The sequence below is a fragment of the Diceros bicornis genome, chromosome 15 (assembly GCF_020826845.1).
Source record: "Diceros bicornis minor isolate mBicDic1 chromosome 15, mDicBic1.mat.cur, whole genome shotgun sequence".
In the NCBI taxonomy this organism is placed as follows: domain Eukaryota; kingdom Metazoa; phylum Chordata; class Mammalia; order Perissodactyla; family Rhinocerotidae; genus Diceros; species Diceros bicornis.
Window position 1 is genome coordinate 36263459 of NC_080754.1, and position 27425 is coordinate 36290883.

Genomic DNA, 27425 nt, shown 5'->3' on the forward strand with positions numbered 1-27425 from the left:
CAGGTGTGTTTGCATAGAACCCACGGCTCTGATTTCCTTCTAGTCCCCAAATTTCCTCCAGAATGGGCACAGAAACCTGAGAGAAGGTGAGAATAAAAAGAGTCAAAAGGAGCTACACATCTTCAGGGAAGCCAGTGAATGGCTCTGAACTTTGAATTACCTATAAAATGAGGTTTAAAAATACCAACCTTACAGGGCATTTAAGACTAAATTAAATCACATACGTAACAGTATTTTTACAATGTCTGATACTCAATGCTCAATAAATGTCAACTGATTGTTAATCTACTGCTTTCACATCTCTCTGCTCTTTTTTCGCCATTCCAGAATCCATGTGATTCCTTCAGCCCAGGATGGGAGGAGAGTGTCACTATAGTTGGTTCACCTGTTTGTCAAGAGAGGGGGAAAGTGGGTTGAGTTTAGAAGACGAATCAGTTAGGAGCATTGACCTCACATCGGATTTTCCATCTCAGCTGTGTATGTGTGCTAGATTTCAGCCTCTAGAATTCCAGTATGCGGAGGGGTTTTAATGGTAAGCAAATTCAATTTCCCCCACTCATTCATAACTTGCAATCGAGTGAACAAAGGAGTCTTTGGTAGAGCCACCCCACTGTCTGATTTTGCAAACTTGCTGCATTTCCAATTCCTAAGGGAGAAAATCCTAGAAAGAATGTGAGATGACCAGAAGAGAAATAAAGAAGATGTAGCCTAACTACTGGCAAATTCCACCATCAAAACAGAACTTTAAGCTTATTATGTTGGCCTAGAGAAAAATGGTTGAGTTCTCAATCAGGGAGGGTTTTTAAAAAAAAAAAATCAGTTCCCATAAGACAGTAGAGTCCTTGACCTCAAAGAAGCTAAGTGGATGGGGGATATGAAAAGATGCTTATAGAAGACCAAAGATCTGCCTTGGACAAGAGGATGCCTGCCTGGAAGACATGAGTAGGCCGCCAACATTTGGAAAGGGTGAGAGAACCTCCTGGTTTCCAGCTGTTTCTCTCCAATATTGTGCGCCTTCCAGTAGAACTGGTTTTTGGTCCTGCTGCCTTTGTTTTTCTTATGTCTGCTGTGTAGGATTCTGCTAAGGTTCTCAAGCTGGTAGAGAGCTTCCAGCTCTGTGCCAGATACCTCTTCTGAGATTTCCATTCCTTGAAAGGTGCCAGCCTGGAGTTGAAAAGTTGATCAATTTAAGTTGGTGGATCTGAGTTCACGCACCAGTTCTGCCATTTACAGCAGTGTGACCACAGTAGTCACTTTACCTGTTAGTGCCATAGTTTCCTTATTGGTAACCGGAGGAAGATGGTGTCTACCTCACAGAGTTGTTATGAGAGATTATGTGTGACACTGAGAGGGCCTGGCACTTGGTCAACAATCAAGGGTAGTTGGTGCCCTTCCTTGCCCCACCTCCCCATATTCCATCATATTCTGTTCTGCTGAAGGAGCCTCGCAAATATCAGGGACTATGAGGAAGATAAAGGAGAAAAATTTCAGGTGGAAATGGCCTCAGGGGTTGAAGAAGGAGGTGAGGAGCCCCCTTTATCAGGTAAATTTTGTACATGAAAGAATCTTACCTTTGGAACTCTCACCAAAGTTTAGCTGGGCAGGGACTGGGGCCTGGAAATGAAATCGAAGCTGTAGACAAATTTCCTAGTCTGGATTTATGGTGCTATTTTGAAATACACCAAAAATCCCAGAGGAAGAATTCCATTTCAAATTTATATATGATTTTTTTTTTTTTTGCTTTTTGCTTTTTGCTGAAAGTGGTCTTTTCAGCAAAGGAGCAAGAGCATCAAGGTTTCTCAGTTAAGAGACTCGTGTCAAGTTAATATTAGAGCAAATAAGAGAGATGCCCACTTTGTTGTGGCTGACTTTTCAGCAGAGAAGACAGAATATTAAACTAGTAATCACAATAAATTGAGCAAGTGCTCTGAGAGGGGTAGCAAACAGTGCCCTGAGAAGACAGTAGCAGGGGCACCTAACCTAGTTTGGTGGTGGTGGTGGGGGAAGTGGGTGTGGTCAGGGAAGGCTTCCTGGAGGAGTGGCATTTAAATTGAGACCTGAAGTGTGAGTAAAGGAAATCTGCATGCAGAGAGTCAGAAGACTGTTCCAGGTTGAGAAACTAGCATATGCAAAGGCCTCAGGGGAAAGAGCGTGAAGCAAGGTAGAGGACTGAAGGAAGTGTGGTTGGGCTGGAGTAGAAGGCAGTAGGTGGGGATTAGCTCATGAACATTCTGAGAAGCCAAGCTGAGGGATTTAGACTCTATCCTTGAACCATGAAGCATTTTGCTCAAAGAGTGATTCTAATCAGCAATGCTGGCTGCTGGATGGGGCTTGTCTAGACACGTGTCAAGCAAGAGATGAAGGTGGCCTCGACTCAGGTATTGACAATGGAGGAGAGAAGAGGAGGGATCAAGAGATGTTTCAGGGGAACATTGACAGGACTTGGCAATGGGCTGGATGTGGGGTGCTTGAGGCGGAAGGAGGTTCCGAGGATGACACCCAGGGATTCAGCGCTGGGTGAGGTTCAGTGAGAAAGGAACCCAGAGCAAGAAGCAGGTGTTGGCAGAGAAGGGTGAAGTTCAGTGTGAGCAGGGTTGTGGGGTTTAGTTAGCAGACAAGAGCTAAGATGGGGACAAAGATTTGGGGGTTATCAGAACGTAGATCATTGTTCCTCAAATTATATTTCAGGTACCACCTGCGTCAGGCCCACCTGTGGTATTCGATAAACAGACATTACTGGAGAAGGCTGGGAGAACGGCTAAAGACTTGTTACACATTTTGCCCATGAAATGAGCACAGAGAATATAAATCTGGATATTCTTTCAAAATAAGTGGCACTTAAAATAATGATGTCTGAATATTCCTGGTGTGGAGCGATAGCAAAACTGTTGGAGAAGTGGGAAGGGTGCCTTTAATTTTTCCTCCTCTTGCCTTCTCCTCTTCTTATCTATTCCACACCCCTTGGCCCCCAGCACAAGCTAATTGTGTTTGTTTTGTTTGGGGGGAGGAATGGTACAAATGAGGCCCAGCCCCACTCTTTTTTTATTTTTTTCTTTTCTTCTTTTTTTTAGTCTAATTCGGGACCAAAAAAGCTTCCATCGAAAGAACACATGTCATCAGCTTTGGTCTTTTGTGGTGGTTTTATTTTATTTTATTAAAAAAAAAATCCCCTGCAGATGAGGCTCATTTAAACATAACGAGGAGGTAACAAAAGATCGCGCACAGAGGCGCTTCAGATTCGGTTTGACTCGGGAGGGAGAGCAAACAAGGAGATGTCCTGTCCACTTGGCTCCCCTCTATAGGGCCCCAGCAGCTGCATTTCAGATGCAAATGGGAGAGGAGGGTGGGGGCCGGGGGAGGGGAGTGGAAATGCCCAGGAAGCTGACGCGCAGGTGTTGAGGATTCCAGACATCGCTGCAGCAACAGGCTCTGCAAACACAGAGCTCAAAGACAGAGCGGGTTTGAGAGCGCTCGCTCGGAGGGCTCAAGTGGACCCGCAGCTGCACTGGACATTCCTTTTCATAGCCATCAGTGGGCCCTGTATTGAAAATATGAGAGCCAGCAAATGGCACGTTCAGAGAAAGGAAATGCTTTGGAAATGCAGCAAACACCAGGCTGATGGGGCTTCCCTTTGGTGACGCTCACTATTTAAATCCACGTACATGCATAAAATAGATATCCGATAGGTGACACCGGCATCCTGAGGCTGGAAGGAATCCATGGAATCATCAACTCCATCCCTCTCATTCTGTAGATGAGGAAATATGTGCCAGGGGGCTGAGCGACTTGCCCCAGGTCACATAGCACGTGAGTGGAACAGAGTTAGGACACAGGGGCAGAGTTAGGAATGGGGGCAGTGACATTTATTGAGCCTTCTCTGCGTTAGACACTGTCCAATATTTGGCGCGCATGATTTTGTTTAATTTGCACAACAGCCTGATGAGCGCGTTTTCATGATTTCCATTTTTAGTATCAGGAAATTGAGGATTCAGTGAATTCAAAACTTGTCAAAAAGCTAGTAAGACGCAGTCAGGATTCGAACCCAGGCATGTATGTCTTATTCTAAAACTCATGGTGTTTCATTCCATTCTATTCCTGACTCCCGGGCAAGCATTCTTCTCTCTCAAACACACACACACACACACACACACACACGTCTGTACATATGCAAATATTGTTTCTATTCCTATATACGTAAAACGCATGAACATGTATATATATTAAAACCTTGAAACATGAATATTCAGACATATAAATATTAAGGGACAGCACTATCGAATTCAGCTATGGAATAGTTATGGTTAAGGTTGGTGACAATCCCTGGTGCTGTGTGTGGCACGTAGTAAGTCCTCAAAAAATATTTGGATTTGAATTGTCTCTTTTTATTTGAAAAGGTGCTTTTCCTTAGAGACAGAACTTGGTGTCTACCAATAGTATTACTTCTGTGAAGCCTACATGTTTGCATTGTGCCTGTGTTTACGAGGTACATTCACATGCATTAGTTCATTGCATCTTGGTAATACCTATGCAAGGAAAATAAGCAGGGCCACTAGTCCCATTTTATAGATGAGAAAACTGAGGCTCAGGGCTATCAAATAATTTTCCCAGAGAAAGCTGCAAGGTGAACTCAGGTCTGCTGATGCCAGTATACTGGCAGAAGCTGTTTAGTGAGGGGCAGGCTGATGATGGAGGTCAGAGGAGGAGAGCCATCAGAATACAGGTGTACCTGTCTACCTGCTGAAAGATGCTATGGTCTGATGGGTAAAACTCCAGATTTGCAGACAGACAGCCCGACACTCTGTGGGCGTGTGAGTGTGTGGGTGGTGCTGGGAGGTGCAGGGATCACGAAGACAGTGAACCGTGGGAGGTGAGACTGTGTGGGTGGCTTCCTTTGCGCAGATGTGTCACCCTCCGTGCCTGCATGAGGACTGCGACAATGCCTGTGTGAGTGCCCACAAACAAGCACCCACGTGGGTGGACGATACCCATGACTGTGCTGGGGACATGGCCAGAGTCCCGGCCTGTGGTGGTGTGGGTCCTGGGTTTCTGGGTCCCTCTGTAGAGCATTGGCTTTGAGCAGTTCTGTGACTTCACTCAGAGCTTCTGAGACCGCCATTTTGCAGTGTGGGTAGACCCACAGTCCCACTCCTTCCTTGGGAAAAATAACTCAGCAATATCTCCTACTAATGAGTGGGCCAGAAGTGTGAGCTCTATATTTGAAGGATAATGCAGTATAAAATCTGAGGCTGGTCGAGTCGTAAGGTACCTAGATCAGATACCTACTTTATGGATGGAAACATTGAGGATCAGAGGACTTCACTACCTCATGCCTGTCTTTAATAATTCATTCATTCAAAAAATATTCGTTGAGTAGGCATTCTGTGGAAGGACTTACCTTCAAAGTTCTTGCAGTCTAGTGGAGAGAGGCATGTATAAAGAAGAAGTCACAATGCCAACAGGTGCTTAATAAGAGTGACCATGTTTAGAGATAGCTCAGAGAAGGAGCTACCAACTCATTTCTGGGTGCCTCGGAGGGCCACACAGCAGAGATGACACTTGAGCCAAATCTGGAAAGACAAACAATTTTGCCAAAGGCAAAGAAGTGCTTCCCTGTGAGAAGGAATGACAAGTTCAAAGACCCAGAGGTAGGAAGAGCACAGCATGATACAAGGATTCTGTGGGCTGGCTGGAATTTAGGGTGTGTCTCTGTATGCATGAATTGTGGGGTGGGGTTAGCAGGTAAAACCAGAAGGTGGGCAGGCTCTGGATTGTGAAGGGCTTTATATGCCAGACTAATGAGTCTGGACTATGTCCTGTAGGAACTGGGAAACCGTTGAAGAATGATAAGATTAGAAACAAGATTTGAACATATCATTCTGAGGAAAGTCTGGAAAACGGATTAGAGAGAGACTGGAGGCAGGGAGACTAGTTAGAAGATGTCGGAAAGAGTCATAGTGAACAATGATGAAGGCCCGGTCAGAGTCAGCTGCAGTGGAGAAGGGAAGAAGGAAATGGATGTGAGAAATTCAGGAACTGGAATTGACATGGATATTGGAGTGATGGGGAATAGGGGCGGAGGAGGGGCCCAGGATATCTCAGGGCCTAGGTTGGATGACTGGGGAGATGGTGGTATAGCCAACCAGGAGAGGAACTGAGGGAGGTGGGTGGCAGGGCATTGTGTGTTGAGTTTTAAACTTGTTGCATGTGCAATGTTTGGGGATATCAAAGTGGTGGTGTGAGTGGAGAAGACAGTCTGGAGTCCAGGAGAGAGGCTGTGGTTGGAAATCAGGTCAGCATCAGGATTAGAACCCAGGCGCACTGATTTCAGTGGTGTGGAACACTTTTTAAAAACCAGTTCATCAAAAGCAGTATTCAAATGTGTCTCAGTGCTTGAGCTGAAAGTCTCCAGAGGCAGAAAGATGCCCAGTGTTCGCTCTGGAAGGTGCCCCTGGGCCAGCAGTGAGTTCACCATGAGGGGAGGAGGAGGGAGTCATGGTAAAGCACTCAGGCTCCTGCTTGTCTGCCCTGTCTCAGAGCCAGGAACCCACCAGGGCTAAATCCCTTGATCTGGGAGCCATCCTTCATCAGATACAGTGTTCACTCATTTCCTCTCCAGCCCCCATGCCCTTCCCACCACCACCACCTCCTCACCTTAGTCACTGGAGCTGAGTCATCCTTTGAGCCTATTCTTGTCACCTTCCCCTCTATCAGGACGGAAAAGTGTTGGGCGGGAGCCAAAGGGCATAGGTATCGCCATCTTCTGGCCAGATGGGAATAGGGGAAGGGTCCTAGACTCTGGGTTCTAATCCTTTTACCACTGTTCCCTTCCCAGGAGGCAGAGGGAGAAGTGAGGCTGGCCAGTCTCTGTGACTCCCAGGAAGGAGGAGAGAACAAGGAGCTGACATGGACAGAGCACCTCCAGAGTGCCAGCCAAATGCCAGGTGTATTAACATGCACTCTCCATTGCGTTGGCCTTAGGGCAGTGGCGTTATCCTCAGATGGGGAACATGAGACTGGTGAGGTTAAGCCATTTTCCCAAGGTCACATAGCAAGTATATCTGAATGATTTCAAAACTCACTCTATTTCAACTACATTGCTCTGCCTCCCTACATCATCTCTAGGGGAGGATGGCATTCAAGTCAACTTGTGGTTGAGTACCTACTATGTGCAAAACACTGCACCAGAAGTGGTTAACAGAGGCATCCTGCTCTCGAGAAGCTCAACATCTCATGTTGGAAACCCCTGATCCTTTGATTCAGTCACTCAATATTATCTAAGCAGCACCTATGAGCAGAGGCCACACAGGGGCTATGGAGATAGATAACCCAGGGACTCAACCCTGGGTTGTAACATTGTAACATTGACAACAGGATGCAGGGGTCAAGCGAAGGAAGGGGTATTTCTATGAAGAGTTCAAGGAAGATTTCTCAGAGCTACTTTTAGACTGACATTGATGGTTGAGGCTATCACAGACAAGGAACCTTGGGAAGGGAAACAGGGCTGTAGGAACTGCAAACTCACTGTGGTGAGGAAGTTCAGGAAACGTGAGGTGTAAAGAAAGAGTAGCATGGGTTGGCAGATGTTGGGGAGTTGTTGAGTTGTTGAGAAAAGCTTGTAAAGCCCTACTAGCAAGAGATGAATTACTGAAGATTTGAGTATTTGTGTGTTCTTCTGTTGACCCATCAGCTCTTTATTGCATTCACTCCCTTTCTTTCTTCCTTGGTACCAGATGCAGGTCTAGGAGTTTAGGGGTACAGTGGAGAATAAAAGGCAGGGCCAGTCCCTGCCATCAAATAGGTTGGAGACCTGTATCAGATGGTCACAATTCAGTGGATGTTTGCAAACTTGGAGAATGTTCAAAAGGAAAGGAAGATGGTGTGAGAGACCATGGAACAGGGGATCTATTTTGGGGGGTGGTGATGGTAAGGAAGGGCCTCTTTGAAGAAATAGCACTTAAGCTGAATCTAAAAATGTCAATGGGAGTAATCAGATCATGTGTGTGTTGAGGAGTGGTGGAGATGGGATAGGGAGAGGAAATATTGTCCCAGAAGGATGGCATTAACAGAGAAAAGACAAATGAAATAACAAGCATTCTAGCAAAATAAAAGTGCAGAGTGGTCTGGAAGCTGGTGGCACCTTGTTGGGGTTATCGAAGCCTTGCCCTTGCACACATCCTAGGAAGCGGCAGCTGATCCCTGGTCTTGGATCTTTCAGTGGCTTCCACTCCTGGGTTTTGCTCTGTGACTAGGACATTTGCGTCTCAGTGTCTTCATCTATAAAGTGGAATAGAAAACACCTATGCACCTTTCAGAATACTGATATTAATAAGAAGTGACAAAATACAAGTTGTCTCTAGATATTCACTCAAGGAATAACAATTTGGAGTTGATGTAAAAAGTCAGAAAAGAGCTTCGGAGTGTTGATTAAACACACACACATGCACACACACAGTCCAGGACTTAATATTGTCAGCCTCTAGTAGCCAGGTGTGGGTTTTCATTTCCATGTCCGCCTATGCCTAAATGAAGAGATGGGCTTTGAATAGATGCAGGGTACTGACACCACCGCTGTGCTTCTTGGGATGCTCCTGAAAAGAGAAAACTGCCTTCATTTTCCTTAATTTCTAGCACCCTTTTTCTTCTTGGGCTACAAAGGGGCTTCAGTTTGGATCTGAAGCACGTTAGACACGAGAATTAGTGTCTGAACTAGTAGGATCCAGATTTCCACAGCCCTGAACTGCCACTTTCTGAGAGCTGAAGCCCTGGCAGAGTTTTCCGGTTTGTTGTACAACAGCCTAAGAGTGCTTAGATTCTGCAACCTTCAGAAGCAAATGAGAAAATGTGTTCACGTTATTCAATAAATTCCTATCCCTAAGAGCTTGAAGGGCAGTGATAGTCCTCAGATTGTCAGTGGGCATTTTGGCCTCTAGCTTCAGTTCTGCCACACAGTGGTTGTGTGACCTTGGACACAGTCATCTCCACAAGCTGAGGCCCGGTTTCCCCATCTCCACAACAAGGTGGTTGCTCCAAGATTTCTGAGTCTTTGTAGCCCCTGACATGCTGTGTTTCTAGTACTTGAAGCCTTCACAGGAAGACCTTGGGTAGTATTAGATCCTGGCAGATCCTGGGTTTGGATCACCATTGGCCTATGTTTGTTGTCTGGAAGGGCCCATTCTCTTTCTTGCTGTCATCCTATCTCCTAATTCCAAGCTGCAAACAAGCTTTCTCTACAACACTTTCAGTACCAGAATTTCGTGGATGACTTCTCCATAATTTCAAGTCTTTCTGTTGATGAAGGCCCAGTGAGTCTGAACTGACGCCAAATTAGGTTTTGTTTATAATACAGGCAGTGCAGTGATCAATCAGAGTAGGGCAAGGGAAAGGTGATGGATAGCACCATCAGGCATAGCCAGGTAGGGATGGGCAGATTGGTTTGCTCCAAACAACTGGTAATTAAAGCTTTCCCCTTCACCCCCACTATCCAGTGCTCTCCTTCCCAGCTCCTAACTGAGAATGAATTTCTCTGACAGTTAAGAGTTTGCTTGTTAAATTTGATAAGTTTTGTAAAAATACATTTACAATTACATGTGTGTGCATGTATGTGTATGTGCATACATATATATCCTATGGTTTGATTCCTGTGTCTTTCCTGATGTTTATACATCTTTGATTCCTGAGGTTGGTTCGGAACAGGAAAGGCAAGGGGCGAGAGCCGTAATGCTAGAAAAAGCCTATTATTGATGAGCTTTCTCATCTCTTCCATACTAAAGACTTGTAGAAAATAAGAAAGTAGATTCATTCTCCTGACTTGAATCAGGGCCACCCCCAACTCACATTGTTTTCCTTGGATGCTCATGACAACCGTGTGAGGTGGGTAGGCCTGGATGAGAAAAGACAGGCTCAGAAATTCACCCAGCGAGGAAGTTGCAGCACTAGAATTCAACTGCTACCTTAAAAAAAAAAAATGAATGTGGAACTGTATGTGTCTCTCATTAGGCACATATTAATCTAGTTTTGTAGATGAGGGAACAGAGGCTCCATAGCTAATCTCCAACGTGTCCTCTGGTTTGCTACCTGGCCTGGCTCTACTGAGGACTTGGGCACATTCCTGTCATGTGGTGGTGCTTCTTTTTTGCTCCATTATGAGCGTTACCACTCTGGTGAGACAGTTTTCATCATGGCTTGCATGTTTGTCATTCTCTGTCCCTTTGAAAACCCATTTCATGGTCCAATAGAGCGGAGTTTCATCCAATAGCACTTTGACTTGGTGGCTTCAAAGTGTGATGCCTACCCCCTGGCTGGGTTTGGGGCAGTAAAGCTCGACATTCTGGTAGTTAAATTAGAAACAACAATAACACAGCAGTCAGGTTTGGTCTGACACTCTAATGATTCCCAATCTTCATGCTGTAAGTGGAATAGGTAGAAGGCGATGGATGGGTTTGTGATGCTTCCATAGAAATCCTGCCTTGTCTTCTGTAGCCAGACAGAGCAAGAAAACCCATTTAGCCATGGACTAAAATATTACCCCATGGTTGGAAAAACTTGTGCTGTGTAGACCACCTCTCAAGGCTCAATGCTGACAGGGTGGAAATAAACTAGAATAATTAATTCTAAAATTATCCCAAGACAAACCTTTTTTCCAAAGGTCTGGATTGGTTGAATGTCTAGAGTGTGTGCTATTTGAGTTTTTCTTCCAAACATTGATGAATTTGTACATCTAGCTCTGGCCCCTAGAGCTCCAGGGGCCCCAGAAATGGAGTATCCCAACTTGTGTCTGTACCCTTTCCAGGTTAGCCCTTGCATGAAGGCCCCACTGCGATGAGACAATGGACTTTCAGAGTTCAGTACCCTCACATGCTCCAATCAGAGCAGCTTGGTTTGCGGTTCACCTCAGGACAATGCAAACTGAGCTATGCATTTACTGTAATTCTAATCAGATGACTCTATAATTGGAAGAACACCAGTGGCGTTCTGTCTTTGGAGTCTTCTCCATTAAGTGCCTGAATGAGGGCCAGGGGAACTTTGCTTGTCCCAAGTACAGGTCATGATAGAGACTTTGGGATCTGGGTACTACGTTCCATTCTGTAATAGGATCAAGTTCTTTCTTCTCTCTTGGTAAGATTCTATATCAGTCTGGAACTGGCGTGTGTATAGCAGTGACTTCTCCTCTACTCTCAGTAAGTTATGGCCAATTGCTCTTCTAATGGTGAAGAGCAAATGTATGTGTGTATGTGGGGGGGGGGGTCTGTGTATATGCTTGATTACAGTGACCGAATATTTTAGGTAAACATTTCCAAGTCTAGATCATAATCATACGTGGCAATGGTTGTCTAAAATAAGAATAATAATCTGAATTTCTTCATCTCGCTGGATACCTCAATTACAGACAGAAAGAAACATTAAAGACAAATGTATTGAGGAACCAGTTTGTGGTAGGAACTTTGCAAAGTATCGTGTGGCTTTGGGAAATATAGAAATGAATCAGACCTAGACCTTGACCTTGACCTTGAAGGGCTCATAATTTAGAGTGTGAGATAAATCATGCTCATAAAAATTATAATCCAAGATAGAAACTGCAGGGTCTGGAGCACTGGGGTTTAGAGGAAGGAAAGATCACTCTCCAGTGGGAAGATTTGGCTTGGCTTCTTGGAGGAGGTGGATTGTGAAGCAGACTTCAAAGAATGGGAAGGATTTGATCCAGGGAAAAACCAGGAGAAGAGGTCATTGCAGGAACAAAGGTGAGAAGGGAAGTGTGAAGATGTGGGGAGTGATGACTGTTGTCTTCAGGCAGCCAGGATGAGTAAAGACCACCAGGGTCAGGAAATTGGGTCAGATTCTTTATATCAGCGTTTCTCAACCTTTCTGTGCAGACCCCTGGAGATCTTATTAAAATACAGTTCCTGACGCAGTAAGTGTAGGGTGGGGCCCGAAATTCTGCATTTCTAATAGACTCCCAGATGATGTTGACGCTGCTGGCTATGGACCACTCCGAGCGTCGGGGAATCACTGAGGATTTTAAACAGTAGGGAAGGAGTTCCTGCTATCACCAGCCTTACACATCCCTTTGACATCTGAGGTTGCACACACACACACACACACACACACACACACGCATGACTGGTACAGCAAGTGGGGTCCATGTGAGCATCTGCTTTATATCCTCCTTTCCTCAGTTGTACTGACTCAAAATAAAAATCCAGTTAGAAGGTGAAAGTGGACAAGGGGCGGAAAGATGCTGAAGACCTGGATTATAGAAACCAGATATGACACAAACCACAATGTAAATGCTGTTTTGGTTTCAGAAATGCTTTCTCCTCCTAGACTGTTTATTGAAGGGCAGAAGTGAGCTAATGAGTGCCTTTGTATTTGAAAATGATTTAAATACCAGCCTGCTGGCTTGGTCATTAATATAGTTTTATAATAAGGTAACAATACTTTAATTGTACTATGGAGAAAGAATCAGAATTAGAGTTAGAAGATCTGACTTTAAGTCTTTCAACCTCTCTGGGCCTCACATGAACTTCCTCATCTAGAACACGGGAGAATAATCCTTTCTCTGGCTAGCTCTCAGTTCTTCATAAAAGTCAAATGAGCTAATGGGTATGAAAGTGCTTTGCAGACTGAGAAGTGCGTTACAGGTGACATGCTTTGCAGGTGTAATGGCCACCTCTTGTTACTACAGATGGGGACATTAGTCTCTTCTCTACTCCTGGGGGAATTGCTGGTGGAATGACTTAGCCACTATGGGAAGGGGGCTGCGACAGCCTCAGGGACAAGGCCCCAGGTAATATGGTGAGAGATCCTCCTGTGGAGTTTGCTCCTCCTGTCAGAGCAGGATGCACCTGTGGCCGGCGGGTCAGACTTACTCTTGCATCTGGCTGTGTAGCTTCCTGTGACCTCTGAGGAAGTATTGTCAGCAGCAATATTGCCGTGCAAAGCATCCTCTGGGAGTGACTTTTGGGGCCAGACTCAGGTGCCCGTGAGCTGTTTGATGTCCTGTGTTCTCTGCTGCCCAGTGAAGGTTTATCTGGCCCCATCCCCAGAGTGAGTAACACTGGCAGCTAGGGGGATATTTGTTATGTGAGGGGTACTCCAGAGCATTAGGGCTCCAAGGGCTAACAGAAAAAAAGACAAGACACCAGGAAACGGTCTTTCAGCAGATAGAGGAAGGCAAACAGGTGGCATTCAGGGTGTGGGGAGACAAGAAGACAAATCCTGAGAGTCAAACCAACAAAATCAATAACCCAAACCAGAAAGCTCACTTTTAAGGAAGACTCTACTGCATTTCATATTTGATGGAACTGGGTGTTTTAAAAACAATAGGCATTAGAAATAACCGTGGGAGTCAGATTCAATTCCCTTGCTTTGCACGTGAGGAGATTGAAAGATTTGGCAGTAAAAGTCTTGCCCTGGTTACTCTGAGTTAATAGAAGACCCCACAGTGAATGCCAGCTCTCTTGATTCTCTATCTATTGCTGTTTGGGAAGGGTCATCCTTTTGGCCTCACCTGGCCTCAGTTTTTTCATTTGGAAAATAAAGAGATTGGAAGAACTGTTCTCTCCCTTCTAGACTCTTCCAGGTCAATTATTTGATGAATTCCAGGGACCCAGGTTTCAGTCTAGGCCTGGACCAGCTCCCCATCCAGTCCCTCCTCTCTTATTCTCCCCAGGGAATCTGCAACAATGCTTAATCCCTGCTGCCAGACTCACTTTCACAAGAGGAAATCAATAGATTCTTCAAGCGGTTGGACCACAGGATGATGCCGGGGCCTATTTTGTCAACCAGGTGGCTCTGGTGAGGGAAGTTGTATGAGTCATTGTCGGCCAGAAATGTAAATCTGGCCTGAGGCTTCCCTTGCAGCAAAATTTAGGTCATTAATAATAGTGAACGTTTGTGCAGCACGTTACAGTTGCAAAGCACTTTACATAGCTCATTTGTTTATCACAACTATTCGGAGATGTTGGTGTTATTGTTATGCCCATTTTACAGATGAGGAAAACGTACCCTGGAGGTATGGTGACTTGTCCAAGGTGACAGGAGGTGTGAGTGGCAGACCTGAGGCTCAGTTAAATCTTTGGACTTTATGATCCATGCTCTAGGCACCACATCTCTTCGGATCAGGCTTCCTATTGCCAACTCAGCCTCCATGGAAATAAACAAAAACAAGGAAGGTCAACCTGCTCAAAGTCGTTTATAGGGAGGTCCGTTTCTGAAGAAGAGATAATTGCAGCATCAGTGTGGGTATGACAATCATGGTGACAGGCCTGGGAACAGACTTTTGGGCTGATAGCCTTACTACTTCTGTCCACCCACTCTGTCTCTCTCACTTTCCATTCCTCAGTCCAAAGCCCAAGCCTGCTGATTCCCAAACCAGGGCTTTTTGTTCTGTTTTATAAAATATGAAACATAATTCACATAGGTAAAAGAGGATGACAAGTACCATAATAAACACTCATTGCGGTAAACTTTCTTGTTGTTAGCCAGATATTTCCAGTTCTTTCCTTCTGGGCATGTGGTGGAATTGCACTTCCTGGCTCCCTTGTGCAAGGTAGGACCATGGGACTAGTTCTGGCCAATTCGTTGTGAGAGGAGGTGACTTGTGTCACTTCTAGGCTGGAGCACGTAATTGCTCTTTCCCTCTGGCACAGCCACCAGCAAGGAGGTGGTGGCTACTCTGTTAGCCTTGGTCCCTACGTGACAACAATAAGCAGAACCCCTCCATGTATGAACACAAAAGAAATCTTTGTTGTTGGAGGACACTGAGATTCAGGGTTTTTGTTACTGCAGCAAAAGCTAACCTGTCCCGACCTTTACATTCATAGTCCCACCATCCTGACTTTTAAGAATGTTAACATTTCCTTACGCCTCCTTCAGCTTTTTAAAGAAACAAACATCACCAAAAATAACTGAGTTCCTTTGTACCTTGCCTCTTCACAGCCCTTCTCCTTTTCCCCCACCACAACTACCATCCCAAAGATGGTATGCTTCTATCCTGTCCATGTTTGGTACATTTACTCCATAAGAATGTATCCAACATAATGTATCCAACATTATATATAATAAAACAACATGTTGTTTCATGTTTCTAAAATTTGCATGAATGCTATAACACTGATTTATTATGCAAATTGCTTTTTTCATTCAATGTTTTTGTTTTACATGTACTGATATGGATACATCAGTTTTAGCTTATTCACTTTAACTTCTATATCATATTCTTTTTTATGAATGTGTCACAATTTATTAAGCATTTCCCTATCAGTGGGCTTTTAAATTTCTTTTCCCTCTTGTAAACAATGATGCAGTGAACATCCTTGTATAAAGCTCTTTGGGTATATGTGCAAGAATTTCTCTCAGTTGTATACTTGAGAGTGGAATTGCTGGGATATAAAGTGTATGTCACCTCAAATTTAGCAGATATTACCAAATTTCTCTCTAAAGTGTTTGTACCCGTTTACAGTTCTATTATCAGTGTGTTTGTGCTCTGTTGTTGCTTTATATCTTCATATAAACACTTTAATTGTCAGACTTGAAAAACTTTGCCCAATCTGATGTGTGTGAAATACCTTCTCTTAATTTTTAAATTTGCATGTCTTTGATTATTGGTGAAATTGAGCATCCTTCCATATGCCAAGGATCATGTTCTTTTCTGTGATCTGCTTGTTCATATAGTCTGCCAATTTATTTCTATTGTTTTTTTCTTCTTCTTGTGGATGTGTAGGATTTCTCCCCATGTATTTTGGATATTAATCATTTGTCAGTTACATAAGTTGTAAACGCATCTGTGACTGACTTTTAATTTTGTTCATTGCCCGGTTCTTATTCTCTTGCAAGCCACTGGCTGCCTGTTTCTGCACATACTTGATTTTTCAGGTCACAGGAACTACATGGTGAAAATGGCTTGGAGGTGTATTTTGAAAAGCCTGTGTGAATGAATGTTCCCTGACTCTAAATATCTGTAGTAGGCTAAGGAATGTGTTCTTAAAAGAGAATTTGTGAAGGATCTATTTTGCTTACTCAAGGATCTCATTTGCTAAGACAATTGTGTAGTGAAAGCAAAAGAACCAGGTGTAAGTGGAAAAAACCTTACTCACTAAGGCTTGTTTGGGCTGCTCAGTGCTGAATAGCAGGGGTGACTGGTTTCCCCTGCCACAGTGAATCCTGGCATGATTTGCCTGGCTGTTTTGACATTTTGTAGACCCAACAGATATGGGAGGACACCTGAGGGAAGTTTCGCACTCAAGTGGTCGCTCCACTCCGCACACATACCTTAGAGAGTCTTCACAAGGGTGTGAGGATGGGAAGGCTGGGACACTTTCATCAGAAGGTAGGAAAAAGCAGTGTGCTGGGAGAGCTTTTAGCTTTCCAATGGGGAGAGTCACTTTAAAGCTTTGTTTATCTCTTGTGCCTCAGCTGACCCCAAGAGAAAACCTTAGCTCAGGACAGGAAGCTCAGAGCACCCAAAAGGATGACAACACAACTGAAGACTATTTATGTCTGCCTCTTACACATCCCTCCATGCTATTCCCCAGGAGGCCGAGGTGTGCTGGTGCTGTAGGGAACCCGAATATACCATCACCCCCTAGGAAACCAACAGGTATGGTGGAAACCGAGCTCTGGGATCAATTACACTAGTAAAACTACGAAGGCAAGGGCTGAGCCAGAAGTGTTGTGGCTTAGGAACGACTTGCTGAAAAAAGACTTGATGTTCCCAAGTGGAACCCAGTGGCCCCAGGGGAGGTGACCCCGGCTATCTGGTCGACCAGCCAGAGTGCTGGGTCCGAGAAGACAGGACACACCTTCCATTCCGGTTGACTCATTTGAGTGGCAAATTCTTTTCTCCTGCACAATCCTCTCATCTTCAAAGGGGACTCATGAAGCTGCACACTGCCATCGGCACTTGGCCAGGTGTCGTACTGGTCCATTAGGTGGATACAGGCCATGGCCCCAGGGAGCGTGCCCAACCAGGTGTAGGATGGCAGCTGAGACCTGTTAACATCCCCTGAGATTGTTCTGAAGGACTTTCTATAAACCCTCCAGCTGTTGAAAACTATTTGTGTGTGGCTCTCAGCGCATGCTGTGTTCTTTCTCCATCCCTTGCTTCAGCTCACTCCGTTCCCTTTACCTGGAATGCTCTTCCACTCTGTCTGCTCAGTACACTCAAATGCCACCTACTAGATGGAGCCTTCTCTGATAAGCCCAGGCAGAATCGGCCACTCTGCATTCTGTGTGTCCCCATAACGTTTTGTATCCTTGTTAATATTGCACATACCACCTTATGCTGGAATCATCTGCTTATATGTTTATCTCCCCTAATGGACTTTGAATTTCTTGAAGATAGATTCTCTGTCTTATTCACCTTCATTTCCCCAGCAAGAATTTAGTAGGTGCTCGGTAAATATGTGCTGGATTAAATGCAACAAGGGACGTAACTCATGCTTTCATCGGATTCTGCCTCATGGTATGACTGCAAGCAGGTCATGTCTCTCTGAGTCTGTGTTTCCTTCTCTGTAAAATGGGTGGGGGGAGGATAAATTAGAAAAATGGCCTCTAAGAGGTTTTCTGACTCTATTGTCTGTGACTTTAAAATTCTGGTCTCCTGGTGGAACATTGAGAGTTTCTCAGAACTCTATAAAGACCAGGGTGATGGTTTCATTTGCATGTATTAACGAGCCCACTGTTTCCTTCCCATCTCTAGTCTGTCACCTTCAAAAAATGTGTATTATTTAGCATTTTGCAAAGTCTCTAATTAAAGTTTCAAGAAATTCGTGGGGTAGATTGATTACAGGAAGTGTATACATTTTATCTTCCCCTGGGGAATAGAATGGTTGAATTGATTTTTTGAAAGGAATTTCTGATTGTATTTTCTGATGACATTTGTCAGCCTGGATGTATGCGGACGGGGGTCACTGCATAGCTGTGATGTCACGCCAGTGTTTCTCTTCCCACTGACGCAGGTCGTGCTGCACAGGCCACGCCCAGTAGCACCTGACCCACGAGACCCGTGCTTTTCCTATGCTACCTCCCTGCCCCTTGAGTTACAGGTTTGGAATATCCTGCACAGATTGGATTAAGTATCCCTCATATTCTGAGAACACATTTATAAGGTGCTAATAATACATAACTGTGATCTTCATAACCAGCCTATGAGATGAGGCAGGATAGAGGTTATTATTGACCCATTTTGCAGATTGTACCAAGACTCAGAGAAGTGAAATGACTTGCATAAGGCCACATGGCTAAGAAGATCTGCTATGAGGCCTATTTATTCTCCACTGTTCTAAATTTCATTGATTCCTTTGAAAATCTGTTAAATTACTGCTTTATCGACTGGCTGCTTCCAGGCCCACTATCTGGTGAAACCAGAGGCAGGTGAATTCCATCAGAAGGAAAGAAGGGGTCCCAACCCTCTCCTGATTTTGTGGGACAAAGTGGCTGCATTCATTAGTGAAGAGGGAAGTCAGATTAGCTAGAATGGTCCATTTGGTGGTTTCTACCATTAGCATCTCACTATGCCAGTAAGCGAGTTGTTGAAGCCTGAAGTAGGGCCTCCCTCTGAAAGCATGAGAGGACCCCAATCTGTAGGGCACAGTGGGGGACATCTCAGGAGCACAGGGTCTCAGTATCCTCCCTTTAAGTCTGCAAATCCAGCTCAGACGGAGCACAACTTATTAGTGTACCTCTCTGAGACTCAGTTTCTGTATCTATGAAATGGGGATGATAAATCCTTCCCAGTCTTCCTCAAGGAGTGGCTGTGAGGGTCACATACGATGTTGGAGCTGACACTGCTCTGGAGACGGAAAATGCTGGGCGAAAATCAGGGAGCATTATTTTCAATCTTGTTATTATACTTCCTCAACCATGAATGGTCTTAGCGGAGGGAAGGAAACCCAGCTCAGTATTCCTTCCCTAAAAGTGGCTCCAAGAGACATTACACAAGAGGACACATAGCTACAAAGTGTGCACAACCACAGTTCCTGCTCTGCCTACCTGTCGGAACACTGGAGAGCATTAAGTTAGAGAATAATGCAAGGGCGTTTTAAAAGTACAACAATTGCTATTATTATGATGTATTCTTTTTCCTCAAAGGTTAAAGGTAGCCCCTAACCTGAAAGGAATTTACCCAAACTCTCTATGATGCTATTTATGTTGTGGTCCCACTTCATTCTGGGAGTAAAAAGTGCCACTTGGCTGAGAAGCAGGAAAGGAGCTGGGTTGGATTCATCTGCTTAGATATTGTTCCTCATTCCTTTTTGATGCTCTCTTTGGATCAATGGCTCTGGCTTTCTATAACGATCTGCAAGCTTCTGGCCCCCTGGGCTCTACCTAGTCCCCAAGGACCTTTTCAAAGAGGGCTTTTTTTTTGTTTTCTCTCTTTACTTGGGGGAAGAATAATTACTCTTACAGATTATAAAGAGAAACTCCTTCTCAGGAGCCTAAAAGATGTTTGAAGTGGATAGGGCCCAGCCTTAACTTAATAATATCAAATGAAAACATAACATACTTTTTATTTCCAAAGAAAAGTGGAGGCAGCTTATAATATGGGACAAACACTGAGGATATTAATTTGTAAATCAAAAATTAAAGCCATAAAAAGGCAAGAAAGCAACTATGTTAGTTATAAGGCTTAGTATAACCATTGCAATTGAGTATTAAATATAACTCCGAGCTTCCTGGTAGGCAGGGCAAAAAAGTAAACATGATGACTTATGTAATTTTTTTATCTGATTGAAAGGAGTATCTTGATTGTTTGAAATTTTTTTTTTTCTGGTACTAGTTTTGAAAAGGAATTTAATACTGAGTAATTCTCAAGGGTAATGAATATGCCTTTAGCAAGAGTGTTACATCTAATGCAGGAAATTCCTTCTCATATTTCCATCTCATTTCCCTTTTTGAACTCCAGGCCCATATTAACTACTGACTAAATTTCTTCACCTAGATAATCTGGAGTCACCTCAAACTGAATATATTCCAAACTGAACTTGTTAACGTCTTTCTGAAATTAGTTCATCGCCTTGTGTTCGTTATCTTGGTTAAAACATCACATACACAAGCTGTTCTTGCCAGAAAAATCTCAGGATGTTTAGATGACTCCTCCGCCAACCTCCAGCCCACATCCAATCAAACCTGGAAACTCTGTCTCCTTGATTTTGTTTAAATCCCTCCTCTCCTCTTCACCCCCATCACCACCACTTTCTGTCAAGCCCTCACCATCTGTCACCGGGGCTATTGCAATGGCTTCTTAACTTACCTTCTTATTATTTCAACCTGTTCTCCACACGGCCTCTCTAGAAACTGATCTATAATAAATGGAAATCTAATCGTTCTGAAAACCCTCCAAAAGCTGCCCTTTGCCTTGAAGGTGAAATCTAAACTCCTGGCTTGGCAGAGGCGGCCTTTCACCTGCTCAGTTTCCAGCCTCGTCTGCTGCCACACCTCTTACAAATTCTCTAACACAGGCTCTTTGCTTCCTCAGGACGCATCACTGCTTGTGCCTCTATGCTTTACACAGGCTATTCCTGCAGAAATCCCTCCTTCTTTGCACACCTGGTGTCCTCCATTCTGGGAAGCTTTTCTGATCCTCTTTCAACACCTACCCTAGTTAGGTTCGCCCCTCCATATCCCCCAGTTCCTGAGTGTATCTCAGTTATACTTACCACGTGGTGCTGTAACTGCTTAGTTTCTCAATCCTCCTAGAATATCAACTCCTTAAAGACAGAAATGGAATCTCAGTCATCCTAGGTTTCCAACTCTATACATGTACGTGACATACTTGGAGCCTGATAAATACTTGTTGACCAAATGGGTGGATGAGAAGATAGAGTACTGTTTTATGTGGCCCAGTGGGATTGAGTTAGGATGTGTTGAGTGGTCGTATGGGGGTCAACAGAACTCTTCCTTTAGAATATCTGGAGGAGTGGGTGGATAGACAGCTCCTTAGATAAACCTCTCTGAATTCATCTCTCTGTGCTAGCCTCTGGTAGAAGCTGGTGGCTGACATGAATGGTTTTGCTATTTGCAGAGGCCTCACTGGCTGACTTTCTGTGTGCCTGACCAGGCAAATCTGTATACCTTGACCATCCTGTGTGTGGGTGGGTTGGGGGAAAGGTAGGGCAGGTAATATTATATTAAGGGAAAGAAGAAGCCCCACCCACCAGGAAATGGATTTTAAGAGTGTCTCCCTGTACACCCAGGGTTTCCCCCAAGAGATATTGCTTTCTATCAAGTACCTGGCATAGCATCCATGGAGAATTCTTTCCTTGCTCCGCTCCACCAAGTTTCATATCATATAGAGTTTTTGTCAAGTGTACCTGAATTAACTGGGGCACTTGTTTAAAATGCACATTCCCCATGTTTCCTCGCACACCCCCCCCAGACCCCTGCCTCAAAGATGGCCTCAAAGTTGGCTAGAGAAAATTTTCAAGCAGGCCCCGTTGCCTAGCTCCTGGGTGGTACTGTTATAGCTCTAAATTTACAGAGCATGGGCTTGATCTTGTTTTTCACCTCCTCGGGCCATTTGGTGTGAAGGTGTGTAGGCACAGGCTGTTTCCAATGCCCCCAGGCCCAGTTCAATAGTGCTAAGCTGCCCCACAGACCCCGGGGGCCATTCTTTTCATGTCACACAGGCCCCACCTGAACTCGGCTCTACTTAGCAGAGACACCGTAGAGGCTTATACTCTGGCTAGAGGATGCTAGCTCCTGCGCAGGGCTTGGCCAGAAGAGCATACAGTGGTAATTATTATGAATAATAATGTCCAGTAATCAATTTTTGAAGTAAATAATCATCATTCAAAGCCAAATAGGCTTTTGCTGTTCTCAAAACTCTTGCAGTTGCATTATTTCCTCTGATCTCATAATAGTCTTGCGAGGCAGGCAAACTAGAGCTGTTCCCATTTTACAGATGTAGAAACTGAGACTCAGAGAAGGCGGGTGACTGGTACAAGCTCACACAGATGAGATTGCTAGCACCTGATCCCGGTTTTCCTGACTCCGTTTTCACGCTGTGTTCCATTCCACCTGGCTTGCTGATCTCTTACACTATCAGATTGGAAAGTTGAGGAACGTTACTAAGGATGATAGAACTATATTTGAGGCCTCAATAATGTCCATAAAGGAATTTGCAATTATGATTTGTTATAAAAATGCCAAGTACAAATTTAAATAAAAATAAGAATCCCTATTTTTGAATTATTGGAGGAGTAGACACTGTGGCTGTCTGTTAGAACTTGAATCCCATGTATCGAGAAGGATTCCAAAGTTCGTTATACCAATGTAAGCCTTCAGTCAAGTTTCCGTGGTGAGCTGGAGCTGGCTTGCACCCACTAGTGAGAGCCAGTTGTGGGCATCTTTTCCTCACTTCGTGGTTTCGTGATGTCACAGCAGTAGCTTGAAATCGGCTATGGCGCAAGAATTTACACCATGGAAATCAGCCCACGTTACCATCCAGGGCTTTTTCATCCCAGACAGCCAGTTGAACATTTACCAGCACATCACTGCTTACAGCTGACAGTGACAGGCACAAACTGAGAGTTTGAAAATTCTCCTCTGTCATCTGCATGGGATCATCTTCCGTGTCAGTTTTGCCTCTAACCACAAGTCATACTCCATTCATGGGATCATGCCATTCCTTACATCACAGACTCTCTGTCTGAGCTTGCAAAGTCAGATGGATGGTTTTCTGCTTATATCCCTCATATTCGTATAGTTTGCGAAGTGTTTTCGTATCCCTCATCACTTGTGAGCTTTGTGTGGTCTGCGGGGCAGATGCCTTCTCCTCTTGGTAGAGAGGAAGGGCCTGAAGATCTGACAAATGACACGACCACTCCCAGAGTTATAGGACCACCAAGTGGCAGACAGGAGCTTGAACTGGGCCTTCTGCCTCCTTGTTCTGCACTCCTTCCCCTTGTGCCAGGCCCTCTCCTTCACCCAGGACACCTGCAGCACCTGGAGCTCCGTCTCCTGTCTGGGGCGTAGAGAAGGGCTGCTGGCAGCAGCCTGGGATAGAGCATCTGTATTAGCCCTTGACGGAAAAGGACAGATATGCTGCTTGGGAGTAGCTGCAAACAACTGCTAGCCGCACTTTACTGAGCCCGTGTGATGAAAGGAGTCCCCTTTCACTCCCCTTTTGTCCTTGGTCCTCTCTTTCAGTCCTTTAAAAACTTTTATGGGAACCTTATGTCTTTAGGTCCTCCTGTAGGTCCTGCCCTCAGCAGAAGTTTGGAACCTTCTGAGTGAGCCGGCATGAATGCCCTGCTTCCCCTCTTGCACAACTCATGGCTTCTCTACTGCCTGCTGATGGAATTATTGATTGGTAAGCATTTCACAATACGTTTTCAAAAATGCTGAAGGTCAAGCATTAATGACTCATGGGCAGTCACATTTCTTTCTGCCTTGGCCCCTCTGTACGATAATGGTGGAGCTGGTTAATGGAAATCATTGAAGAAACTGAGCTAAAAGTTGTCTCTGTCCAACCTTGGCCAACAGGACTATTAAGTGGCTTGAAAAAAATAATTCTTGATCTGCTATTTAGTGATTGAACTGCTGAATCACTTTGGTTTTTAATACCAAGTCTCTTGAAAAATATAAGATAAGAATTAAAGGATTTCGGTGCTGGTTTTGCCGCCAACTTGTCTCGGAGCACCTGGGTACCAGAGAGGTACTGAGCTGAAGAAAAAGACTTGGGAGATTTCTGAGGTGATCTTTGTTGCTTTGATAGCCTCTGATTGTACATCAGTACTTGAGAGAACAAAGACATAACCGCCGATCCAGGCTTGTAGATAATTATTTACCTCTCTGCTTGAAGCCAATAACAGCTGCCCATGGGACAGTGTGGAAGAATGCCTTAGAGCACGGTAGCAGAGAGAGTTCTCGACCAGGAGGCAGGGGATCTGGGTTAACTCTCACCTTTGTCACCTGTGGTTTGAATACACTAACAAGTTGCTAGACCTGTTAGACCCTCAATTTCCTTACCTATAGAATGGACACATTGACAACTGCTTTCTTTCAAAAGGCTCTTTCAAAGATCAAGTGATATAATGTGTTTGAACGTTTTTTGGTACAAACTTTAATGCATGGAAAGACCTATAGTCTGATTCTAAATGGGCCAGTTAAAAGTTTTGAGGGAAAAGAACATCAAGGTGATATTTTTTTCTTCTTGATATGAAAATATTTTTCTCACTTTTTTTCCCTCAAAAAATAATCTGATTTGCAGAATTAGAGTTTCTGAATGCCTTATCAGGAAAGTCATGGAACTGAAAGTTTCTTAATAGTTTTGTAGGTTTTTATACTTTAAATACTCTGAAGGTCCTTTAATTCTAATATAATATAATCATAGAAATAAGAAGTGTGATACAGTTGAAGTAATTAGTGATGTCAGCACCTCCTTTACTCATCAGCATAGCACCCCCCAACATATATACCTGTATATTCACCCTCTCCATGCTGGTGTGGGCAGCTTTGCTCCCCTTGCTCCTGACTAGAAAATGAGCCATTAAAAAAGGAAGCAAATTCAGTTATGTAAAGTGCATTCTGGGTAAGGAAAGGCAAGTGTGTGTTTCAACTTGACTGAAATTGCTTTTTTCTCACCAGTTTGTCATATCGTCAAGACATGTCAGAACTTGCAGCAGAGACCTTGGCAGTCACAGCTCCCAACTCTTCACTGGACAAAAGAGCAGCCTAAGGCTCAGACCTGAGAAGTGATTTCACCAGGGTCACACAGCCAGCTTGGGGCAGAATTGGGATTCAGGCACCTGTCTCTTGACTTCTCCTGTCTCCTCTCTCCATTGCACCAGACGTGGAGAGACACAGAGAATCTAAAAGAAGAAAGAAAAAAAAAGATTCTTGTTGAATATCTTGGGTTTCTAGCTTTCAAGGACAGTTTTCTGATTAGCAGCAACGATGCCTCAAAAGCTATGGTAGCTAGCTTGAATGAACTTACGTAACAAACATTTATCACAGAACATGTGGCATCAGACACCTGCTAGATCTGAGCGTTGGCGCCAAAGCTGCTTTCACTGTCAAAGGAAAGAGGGGGAAAAGGAACTTGGCTGAACAACGCTAGCAGACCTTTTACTAGAAAATTCAGAGGTAATTTCTGGAGGAACAGGAACATATTTCCAAGGCTCTTAAAATGTAGTTAAATGTGATTGGGTGAATTTAGTAGTTAAAAAAATGAAGGGCACTGAGGACCATTTGGTTCCTAAGGCCTCTTCCAGACAGGGCCCTTCTGTCTGCCTAGGTCATAGAGTCCTGGAAGCCTCAAGGTGGGTAGGCCCTGAGGTTGCCCAGAGCAATGTCTGAGGTTGCAGGTCTCCATCTAGGCTCCCATATAAACACATCCCAATGAACTCATGGTTCTCACTGGAATCTCTTCTCATTAGTAGAACATGACCAAAGTCAAAGAGACACGGGCCATTTGTTTCTAAAATGGAGTCCATCCATACAAAGTGGATTCTTTGACCTATTTTGGAGGTCAACCTACAACAACAAAATGGGACAGTTGCCAAATATGTTCCCTTTGGCTACTCACAGTTCCCTTTGGCTACTCACAAACTCTTGAACTGTGAGATCTGTTCATTTGTCGACTCAATTAATAACTATCATTGAGAGAGCATTGGACTAGAAAACCTGTTGCACCTGCCAGTGTAACAAGCTCTCTGAACCTCAGTTTCCTCACGCATAAGATACTACTCATTATCTGCCTTGCAGACCTCACTTAGTTATTGTGAGCATCAAAATGTATGACACATGGAAGCACTGTTTAAACTCTAAAGCCTGCCATGAGTGTGAAGGATTGTTGCTACTACTTTGTGCCCAACAGTGTGCTAGGCACTGGGGGGTAACAAAAGAAATGTAAGAAATGATCCCTACCCTCCAGAAACTTACAACTCCGTATTGGGAAACCAAGATACACCCAAACTAAACAGGTATGTCACACCTCAAGGCTGTATTTACTACTTAAATGATAGCTAAGGACTCCGAGCCCTTTAGGAGTGCAGAGAAGTGGGAGATCATTAATTGGCTAGAGAAGTTGAGAATATCTCCTGGAGGAGGTGGGGCGTGAGTTGGGTGTTGTAGTAGACAGAGAAGATTAAGAAGGTCTTCATGGGTGTGGCACAACTCAGTTAACCAGTGGAGGGTTTTCTTGGTAGACTTTGGGTGGACCAATTTACTTGGAGTTAGAACTTCCAGTCAAGCTGGAGTTAGGGATTTAAGAATTTGAGGAGAGTTACAGGTAAGGGGAAGTCAGAGCAGTTTTTAGACCAATGCTAGGTTATGATGAAATGATGACTTGGGAGGATGTATATGTAAAAGAAGGACTTGTAGGGAGATACAGGAGAGAAGAGGCTGCTGTAGAAATCCAGGCTGGGGATGATGTGGTTCTGGACCAGATCAATGGAAATGATAAGAGAAAGAAATCCATGTAAGTGAAGGATAGTTATGTTTGTAGCAGGAGGACAAGTCATGTCCTCCTCTCTTGGTGTCTAAACTTTGGGATTTGAGTTAAACTGGGCAAGGAGGGGCAAAAGTAGGGAGTATCTTCATATGTACATTGGAAGATTCTTGAAAATCCAAATTGATCTCACAGTGTCTATTCGTCTATCTATCAAAAAGAATTTGAAGTTGTCGGCTAATCCACAGAATCATAGATTTTCAGAGTTGGATGGGACCATAAAGGTTACCCAGTCATATGTGTGGCCATTTAAGAATTTCTGCTCCAATATCCCCACCAAGTTCTAATCCATCCTCTTCCTGAACCTCTCTAATGGTGGGAGTTCATTACCACTTGAAGACCTTTCCACGGTTGGATCTGTCTGTAGTTTCACAGTGTTTTAATTTTGAGCTTTTGTGAATTTTCCTGATTGGATTTCTTATTGGCCTCCAGGGTCATAGAGAACACTTTAAACTCCTCTTACATCTTCTTGATTCAGCCATTTAATTGAAGATGCAGGCCCCGTCTTCCTGAGTTTTCCTCATCCCCCTCATTTGTAAATTACTGTTTACATTAAATAAGTAAAGTGCCACAAAATCTCGTCACTTCTATTTTTATTTATCACTTGACCCAAAGACAAGAGAGTCAGATTCTGGACCTTACAGAATAAATGAATACATAAAAAACAAAGAAAGACTTATGAGATCCTTCTTACCCTTCTTCTTTACTTCCACTGGGGGATTTTTTTGCCCTTGCACGAAATTCAGGTCCCACGAACCCATAATATAGATGTTTTCATCTCTTTCCTTTTTCAATTGGTCAGCTGGACATCTTTCCAGAGATTTGGTGTCAGAAATCAAATCCAATGAGTGGGAAGTTTGACTAGGTTCAGAACAATCTTGCCAAATAGCCAGGCAGAGAGGGTGAAGTCAGGTCAGTTAGAGGGGGCAGCAAAAACGAAGCTTATAAATAGAGGTACTGTATATTTGGAGTA

General features: G+C 44.1%; 1 long non-coding RNA gene across 2 annotated transcripts; it reads left to right on the forward strand.

The window, feature by feature from the left end:
* Positions 1–2092: 2092 nt before the first annotated feature.
* On the forward strand, positions 2093–27095 carry LOC131414871 (uncharacterized). 2 transcript variants are annotated; one of them, XR_009222249.1, is made up of 3 exons: positions 2093–2378; positions 23186–23311; positions 24589–27095. It is a non-coding gene; the product is annotated as an uncharacterized LOC131414871 (long non-coding RNA). The 2 variants fall into 2 exon arrangements; XR_009222248.1 differs by lacking the exons at positions 23186–23311; positions 24589–27095 and adding an exon at positions 2689–2847.
* The last annotated feature ends 330 nt before the right edge of the window (positions 27096–27425 follow it).